Below are 8606 nucleotides of genomic sequence, written 5' to 3'. Positions count from 1 at the left end.
TGCTCAGTAACGAAGTACTTCCAATTTTTCGAAGTACTCGAGTAATTTTTCTCTACTTCCTGTACTGCCACGGGTAGGAACAATTTTTCGCTTCTGGTACTCCGAGCGAGATAGTGCGATGGTTATGCGTCCGGCTTCTCGATTGGAAGGTCGTGGGTTCGATCCCCGGCCGGGTCATACCAAAGACTCGAAAATTGGTATACGCAGCAATCACGCATAGTATGGAGGAGAATAAAACGGGGGCGCAGACTAGATGACCTCACGGCCATATCGCAACTCCGTCGTCAAAGCATCTCGATGGTGCAGGCGAAAAAGAATATCATATCTCTCTCCCACTACATCGAGTCAAGTAGAAGTAATACTTCCAATGAGAAAGAGACAGTTTTATTTAGTAAAAGTCCATTCAAAAATAAAATACGAGCTGCAGCGTTACGGTCCTTGGAGACTCCCGCGGATCATCCCGCCAGCTGCATTGATGTAATACAAAAGTCTTTCTAGTCGTGTCTCGGGTCACAAATAAATTGAAAACAGGTCGAGCAATAGTAGGTTGGGAGATCGGGAAATTCAGGGTCTGTTTTCGAGGAGAGCCTCTCTTTTACCAAGGTGCTGTTGTTCAACGTGCATAATGGGCTGGGCATTCGCGAAGGTGTGAAACCGCGAGCTGGCTAAAATATATTGGTTAAATGGGCCGGTGATAGTGTAGCAAGACGAGGACACAACATTGTATGGCGTCAAAGCTAATGGCATTCTTCTGTTCTGTACCAGATTAAAATGAATTGTTCACACCCAACGACAAAATGTAAGGGACCGTGCTGATTGCTCAAAGTCAGGGGCAATGTTCCCTCTAAGCTGCGCAGGTGAGCAAATGCGCAGTGCTGACACTATAGAATGTAAACGTTTACATTCTATACTGACACGGTCTCGGCGCACAACATCGAAGTTGCGCACAAATAATCCGAAATGATGACTCTTTTTTAGTCGTTACGCACTTTTGTCCAAGGGTCTGCGCAGTGAGTTGGTGAGTGTGCGCCCTGCGCGAGCTCGTCAAAAATTAGAAGGGAAAATTGATCATGGGATGAGGATCCAGTCATGGGCGAGTTCTTAAAGTTACCATTGAAGGTCGACACACAAAAAGTCGATCAATATTGGGTGGTAGAATCACGGAAATGACCGAACCCTGAGATTCACATTTCCACTTCTGTATGACTGTTCCTACAGATTATCATAGTAGAATTGGTGTGGCAAGGTAGTATCTGATGTTCTGGTATCGAGCTTCTGGCTGTTGCAAGATTCATCTGCAGTACACCAATGGTTATAGGTAGGGCTGGGCACAATGATTCGAGTACTCGAATCTGAATCGAGTACTAATTTTGATGATTCGAGTCGAGTAATAAAAGACAATTTTTTCGAGTACTGAAATTATACGTATCTTGTCACTGACAGTTAATTTATCAACGAGGATTATAGTTTTCATAATATTTTCCACTGTAGAAGCCTTGAAACCTTGATTAGTCGTGTCCCAACATGCGAAACATATAGTACAAAGCTAGGAATGTTGTTGGAAATAACACATTTCCGAAGTACTGATCATCCCACAACATTTGTCACAAAGTTCAATGAAAACGGTATGGTCGAAAAATTACCAAAGTATCTTTAAAGTGATGGATAACAGACATTATATTCTTGTTGTGTCATAAAAGGTACATATAATTTAAACGTCGACATAGTATATTATGTTATGACGTCATACTGAGTGATACTCGAATACTCGACTCGACTCGAAGCAAAATACGTGATTCAGAATCGAATCACTTGGGTACTCGATTTTGCCCAGCCCTAGTTAAAGGCCTATTAGGGTTACCCTTTGGAAATCTGAAAAGAGCAAACTTTTTCAAAATATTCAGTCCTATGATACTGGAGTAAAATCCGGAAAAACTGATAAATAGCCTACCCGACTCCAAAAATGTTGGCCTACATTTTGTGTTACTTTACTTTTTTTTAAAAAGGGCAATTTTCCGGCCCACCTTACACAGTATACACAGCTGACTTACGTTGTTTAGCAATTCTATGAATGCGTGAGCTATACAACGCATTCTTGCATGTCCATTTAATTCTATATTCTATCCTGTATGGCGAATGCAATGACTTAATCATACCTCGTATTTCGAAAAGACAATTTGAATTGAATTGTAACTTGACTTGACTTGACTCGACTTAACTCGAGTCATTTCCAAAAATCGAGTGACTCAACTTGACTCGAGTCAAAATGTGCAATAATTCGAGATGACTTAATTGTGACCTGAAGGTAGTGATCGACTTTATCCCAACACTGAATCGATTACTTCGCGATACGGATGGTCTCATCTGTACCTTTAGGTACCAATTTATCGCCTTACTGTTACTACCGTGAGCATCGAATTCTGCGAGTTGATGATATATCGCTTCGAAGTATCAAAAGTTGTTCACAAATATTTTTCCAATGGTCTGCCTCCTGTGTTTGATGACTTTTTCATACCTGCTAAAAATGTCCATTCCCATTACACGAGATCCTCGTCAAAGGGAAATATCTACTTACCCCCACCCAATAGCAACCTAAATAAGAGATCTATCGACTACTCGGGACCTATCATCTAGAATGCATCACCACCACATATCCGTGAATTGCCATATAATAGATTCAAAAAAGACCTACTTGATCACCGCCTGTCGTTATACTACTAACATTGTTGCCCTACCTCGCCCAGACATTGCTTCATTGATCATTTGCTACCATCGTTTAATTTTTCTTCTATTTTCCTTTTTAACTAAACATTTTTTACAGCCAGACTGTTCAGAGTCAAGGTGCGCCTGTTTGATGCTGGTGTGATCAGACTGTAGATGACCTTCACGGTCTTATCGATCATTCCTATCTACCGAATACTGTGTATGCATATTTTCTGTACCACCATCACTGCCGTTTGTTATGTATTTTGGTTGGATGAAAATAAAGACTCTCTCTCTCTCTCTCTCTCTCCAAAAGAAAGATGACTTTTTCTCTTTTGTGGAATGACATAAACTGAACATTCGTGAACAAAGAAATAGTGCGATATCATATCGGGTTATTGATAGCAGAATCGTCGAAATTTCAAATTCCACTACTTATTATCACGCAGTGGATAGTAGCGGCGTGTGTTGTAGCCTAGTATAGCTAACTAACCTACGTAGGTAAGTTAACTATAGTTGTATAGTATGATTGAAGGACCATCGCCAAGCCATATGTCAGGTTATCACGAGTCAGCTCCCCGCCGGTGGATGATAATAATCAACTCATTGCCTACTTTCAAATAAGCGTAATTATTGATATCTTTTTATGTTTATAGTTAAATGGGGTTTGAACTTTACTGCTAGGCGAGATGTATGTACAATGTAGAGGAGATGTGGTACCGATGGATCAAAAATTGCAAAATGATTTCGGGCCCTCAAATCTTCAGCCGAGAATAGCGGATCTTTTGGTGTCTCAACACTTCGATACAAGCTTTGATCGCGGACATTTATATGAATATCCGCCTTTTCAAAAAATATTTATAAACGTTTAAAAATTGTTGCTCGAACGTGTCATCGGTCCCCACCCGGTGGGTCCAAAGGCCCGTGACCATGGGACCTATGAGAAATACGCTCAAAAACTCAATTTTGTTAACCTGTTTTGTTATGTACTATAAGCTAAGCTACAGAAAGCCAATGAAGAATGTTTCGTCGCGACCTTCAAGAATAAAATAAATTATATCAACTCAAATGTTGGCATAAAACCATGTTTTGATATACACCTAAACTTACAAAATTATTGCCACATACATATTACCCGCAAATCGACATTTTGACTGTCAAATACCTCGTAATAGCGATAACACACCACAGGAAACTATGATTTACAGCCTATTAGGGATGGTGTGAACCTCTGAAATGCTCAGGTTCGTGTGAACGCGAGCCTTTTTGAAAGGTTCTGGTTGAACGTGAACGTGAACCTCATGACGTCTGGTGACGTAATATTGCTAATTCCAGCCCTATCTTTTAATGAAGTGATAGCCTATATTAATCTACACGATACCTAGCGATGACTCGGGCCAGCCTATATATATGTAGGCGAGTTTCTGTTGTTAAGTGATTAGTTGGTCCATCTATTTTGCTTGATTTGGCTATGGTACCATGCATAGGTCCCCCACCCCATAAATATTGTAATTGACTTGAAAATAGTCCACTTGAGGATGGTATTGATTCAAAAAATATGTGCCATTATATACCCTGATACAAGCCCTATACTTCACATCAAAAATTATGGCGGATTTGTTAGTCTGAAAGGTGATATAGAAAAATGCAAATGTCGATCCAAATTTACTTTAGGCTACACCCACTAAAACGTAAATCATTCATCACAGACCCCATAACTCACGCAGGTCGATTTTCTTTTTGCATGTGACGAAAGATTCTGTCAGCATGTAATTGTAGACAAATTCAGGGAGTGTAATCATGGAATTTCATGGATAATTTTTCAAGTATTTTCGGTCCCAGAGATCTATCGGCACCACATCTCCCCTACATCTGATAAAGATTTGAAATTTTGTACACGTCAAATTAAAAATGACGATTTCCATATCGATGCTTCAAGCATCAACCAATGCTAGCTGATATGAATCAGAACTGAGCTGTCCTTTGCCTTTACTCGTAACGGCAGCTCCCAATATCTGGGTTAGTGGATTGTATGCAATAGGCAGAGATGGGCACAGTCCGGTTCAGGAGCCGGAGCCGGAGCAGGATTTCATTGATTTTTACCTGGCCGGACACGATCCGGATTTTGAAATGCGGTGACTGTCGGATTTTAACCGGATTTTTTGCTGCATTACGGTTAATTAGCATTGTTCTGGCAGGATTTTTTCAGATTCCGAACTGGACCTTCACCAGCCGGACTCCGAATCTCACATTGCCAGCCAGATCCGGATAGATTCGGATCCCAAAATTTGGGAATCCGCTCATGTCTTCAACCCAAAACTCGAGGCCCATTAGCGGATCTTTATTTCGCAAGTCTCTATTCGACATTTGAACGTGCCGCCATAGATAGTGGCTATTATAGCGACCCGCTTATACACCGTGTATTAGCCCGGAGCATGGACCGGAACCAGATTGGATATCTGGTCGGATTTTTTCAATTTTGGCCGGACCGGAACGGAGCCGGATTGCAACTTTTTCTGATACGGCCGGAGCTGTGTCGAAGCCGGATCAGTAATGTAAAACCCGGGGCGCGAAGATTTTACGTCAATATGGTATAGGCTACATCTCCTGCGTAGTAAGAGTGGAAATGAAAGCACAAGAACTGAGGCCTACGACACCTTACGTTATACCTAAGTTATCGAAGGCCCCAAGAGAAACAAATAACTTTATGAATGAAAGTAGAAAGGTCTGCTAGACGATATAACTTCAGCGCACGTGATACGAACCCCATGCGAAACAGTTTCCAACGTTTTTATAATTAAAATACAATCGTAACCAACTAAAACCAACAACTGGATGCTGTATTATCTATTGGATTGCGAGAATAAATAGCGAGAAGCAATTCGCGTGACACCAGAGCCCATCCTTGATTGTGAATGAGTGCGATGTTTCCAGTAATCCATCGAATATGACACCAGAGCAAGTCACTCTCACGGCGCCTTGATTAACAAAGTCAGTAGCAGTCACATTCCTAACATCCTAGACTCTAGCAATTACCTAAACATCGATTTTATAGCTAACATAGCTGTGCCAAAATGAGTTTAATACTATTGCAACATATAAAAACTCGAGGCGCGAGGCTATTATCTCCATTTGATATGAGTCCAGTGCGTAGTAAGGGGGAAAGTGTAAAGTATGAAGTTATCCTACGAATTCGGTACGATCGCAATTATGGGACAAAGTATCCGGTATTTTTTTTTCGAATATTCGTAACCCGAAAACTATAACTATGTAATTGTGTTATTTAATTGTTTGAGTGTAGAATTAATAATTATTTTCCCGGTTCCGTCCATAATGACAGATGAACAAAAATGTATTTATATGTCAAATTAAAGATAGTTCGAAATTTCATGCTGGTGACGTCATACTTTGTGATACGATTGTTGATATACAATGTTCTTTCCAATTCTCTACTAGTTGCTGACGATTACCCCTGACGAGTGTCAGCCGAAAATATTCGGGTTCATTTCAATATGAATATACTATTTAAAGATAGTTACGAAGATCACTTTCAAAAGCAAGTCCCGTGTTGACTGAGCACGGCCTAACCTGCGTAATCGTCGAGGTATTGAAGTAAGGGCGCATGATCTCACGATCTGATTTAAAAACGTGTCTGTGTTACGACCTTTCCCATGTTGATCTCCATATGGGTATAGTTTTTAAAACGCAGTCTTAATTCGTTCGCATGGACTGTCAAAAGATGCGAATTGAGCTACGCTGCAGGTTCAGAGAGCTTGATTCGTATTGATGCATACCTGGAGGTATCAATTTTCGAAAGAATAAGCGTTGTTTTGCATCATTGGATGCAAATTATAGTATTGATATGAAAATGCGATACTAACCCTTTGTTTACTAGAAGATCCCGTTTTTAGAGAATATCATGACATGTAACCCTACCCCATATTATAAGGCCTCAAGTTTAGGCCAAGAACAATTCGTAGAAGTTGTATTGGATATGGTGTCATCACTTTGCGCGATTAGTAAACGTTAATAACAAATATTGTGGATCGTAAAAGTTATATTTAGTGGAGCTTTATTTTGGGAAAATAGAGGCTTTAGTCCACTTGCTTTTATGCTTCAACATGTATGTTCTGCAGACAAAAGAATTGAAAGTAATTAGAACTCAAGGTATAATGCTCGCAATTGAAACTGAAATACAAATACCACTTCTAAAGAGCGAAAAATATATTTCATGTCTTTTGTCCATAAAGCTTTAAAGGTGATTTAGTAAAACAGGTGTAACGTTCAAAAAAGCTGGATTTTCCAGATTAGCAAGACACGCATAGATTACGATATGACCGGTAACTGTAGGCTTACCATATTTCGGAAATGAAAAAAGAGGACACTTTTTCAGAAATTTGAGACAAGCAAAACTGGAGAAGAATTCTCAAAAACAGGTAAATTTCACCCGCTTCATGATCGGTTGAATAAAAAAAAAAAAAAAAAGGTCTTCTTTTCGCTCAGAGCTCAAAAACACGTTTTTCACTCCACATTGCTAGGTGGATGACTAAAAAAAAAAAGGTCTTCTTTTCGCTCAGAGTTGAAATCACCACTTTTCCCTCCAAAATACCCGCCGGAGCTTCACTTATGCGCTAAATGCGCTAATTTGCGGCATATCACTCGCAATTTCCTCTAAATCTGACCTAAATTTGCAAAAAAGAGGATAAAATCTCAAAAAAGAGGACAAAAGGGCGTCCTCCGAGGACACTTTCAAAAAAGTCAAAAAAGAGGACAAATCCTCTTAAAAGAGGACGTATGGTAAGCCTAGGTAACTGCTAGATTGCGAATCGGTAGTTTCAAACGTTATGGTGGGCCATGTTTATTGTGACGAAATATTTGATATGGGCGACAATGCGTTGTGAGAGGAACCAAGAAATCCGGTGCCCAAATTATATTCACTGATATTTTCATGAAAACCTACTTGTCACTCCATTACTAGGCCGAAGCGCAACAAAGTGTCTGGGCTTTACTTGACCTATGAATATTAAATGTTGGTATTCCGTGAAAACAACCCCTAAATTCCCCAGGCTATCTTTCGTATTGGGGGATTAAACTACTTCTACTTGACAAACTGAAAATAGCGAAAAGTAAGTAAGTAGATCACAAAATATCACGAAGTAGAAGTAGAAGTAGAAAAATCAGATCTACTTGAGTAAGTGTCAGAAGTAGAGGAAAACTACTTGAGTACTTCGAAAAAGTAGAAGTATTTCGTTACTGACCACCTCTGTATATGGGTTTAATTTTAGCAAGTCGTGAATAATGGAATTGGCAAAAATACGATGGTTTCCGATTGAATACGGCAAAGAGCCGATCAAACGTTGGCGCTAACGACGATAAAACTTGACACTTGCTTTAGTCGTAATCTGGCGTTATCCCTGTGTATGCGCTGTGAGTGATCTAATGAGATGTTCAATTGTAAACCTGGACGTTGGAATTTAGTTTATTATCAATAAATTACGAGTAGAGTTTCTTTCAAGTCCGGGGACCTGTTGGGTCAGAAGTGACACAGCAGTGCGACCATAGATATTTCAATGATTTATTTGCGTAACCGGGGCCTACGATACGAAACGATACCGAATATCGTAGGCCCCGGTGTAACTAAGATATTTTCTAGGGATGGTATGAACGTAATTTCGGACCTCCATTCAAGCCCCCTCCCCCTATTGGGGGTTTTGAGTGCGACTCTGTTGGTCCTGCATATATACCTTATCAATATAAGATTTACTGGTGGAGCTGATAAAGGCGGTGTCTTCAAACATTTAGAAGGCACGCAATGATTCCTATTGAGCTATATGTTCATACCACACGATAAGACTATTCACGAGTGTCGGGAACGTGAGCGTATCGGCGGGCCACTTGTACTT

The sequence above is a fragment of the Botryllus schlosseri genome, chromosome 1 (genome assembly GCF_051294905.1).
Source record: "Botryllus schlosseri isolate E-star chromosome 1, Bs_hap1, whole genome shotgun sequence".
Taxonomy (NCBI): domain Eukaryota; kingdom Metazoa; phylum Chordata; class Ascidiacea; order Stolidobranchia; family Styelidae; genus Botryllus; species Botryllus schlosseri.
Note: the sequence above shows the minus strand (reverse complement) of the source record.